Source organism: Tripterygium wilfordii, unplaced genomic scaffold (assembly GCF_013401445.1).
Source record: "Tripterygium wilfordii isolate XIE 37 unplaced genomic scaffold, ASM1340144v1 ctg197, whole genome shotgun sequence".
Classification (NCBI taxonomy): domain Eukaryota; kingdom Viridiplantae; phylum Streptophyta; class Magnoliopsida; order Celastrales; family Celastraceae; genus Tripterygium; species Tripterygium wilfordii.
In genome coordinates this window covers 22,501-23,566 of record NW_024056186.1, presented here as the reverse complement: position 1 = coordinate 23,566, position 1,066 = coordinate 22,501, and positions in this window count along the sequence as shown.

Below are 1,066 nucleotides of genomic sequence, written 5' to 3'. Positions count from 1 at the left end.
CCTTGCCGAGCACCCACACCTCGATTTCCGACCTTCCGAATCCCACATGGGGTGCTATATAGGCTGTAGTCCACGCCAAGCACCCCTAACCGAAGCCCACGTCCGATATAGGAGGGGAGGTCTTTCGACCCACCGGACTACCCCCCCTATATATATGTCTTAAGTCCGTTTTCCAAACTGGCAGTAGGAGACATCAATTTCTCAAAAAACGTAGTCCCCCCCATTTCTCATCCCGTCAGAGCACGCGCGGCCCCCTAGCGCGCGCGCGGGGGTCTGAAGGTTAACCTCAGTACCCCCTATATATATGTCTTAAGTCCGTTTCTCAAACTGGCAGTAGGAGACATCAATTTCTCAAAAAACGTAGTCCCGCTCATTTCTCACCCCGTCAGCGCGCGCGGCCCCGTAGCGCGCGCGGGGGTCTGAAGGTTAACCTCAGTACCCCCTATATATATGCCTTAAGTCCGTTTCTCAAACTGGCAGTAGGAGACATCAATTTCTCAAAAAACGTAGTCCCGCTCATTTCTCACCCCGTCAGCGCGAGCGCGGCCACCTAGCGCGCGCGGGGGTCTGAAGGTTAACCTCAGTACCCCCTATATATATGCCTTAAGTCCGTTTCTCAAACTGGCAGTAGGAGACATCAATTTCTCAAAAAACGTAGTCCCGCTCATTTCTCACCCCGTCAGCGCGCGCGGCCCCATAGCGCGCGCGGGGGTCTGAAGGTTAACCTCAGTACCCCCTATATATATGCCTTAAGTCCGTTTCTCAAACTGGCAGTAGGAGACATCAATTTCTCAAAAAACGTAGTCCCGCTCATTTCTCACCCCGTCAGCGCGCGCGGGGGTCTGAAGGTTAACCTCAGTACCCCCTATATATATGCCTTAAGTCCGTTTCTCAAACTGGCAGTAGGAGACATCAATTTCTCAAAAAACGTAGTCCCGCTCATTTCTCATCCCGTCAGCGCGAAACTCCCATCCAACGCAAGGCTTGCACCAAGCGTGTTGGGAGTTCTCACGTTCCAACGACTTTGGCATGCCTTGGTGTCATTGTGGGCTATGGCATGCCTTGT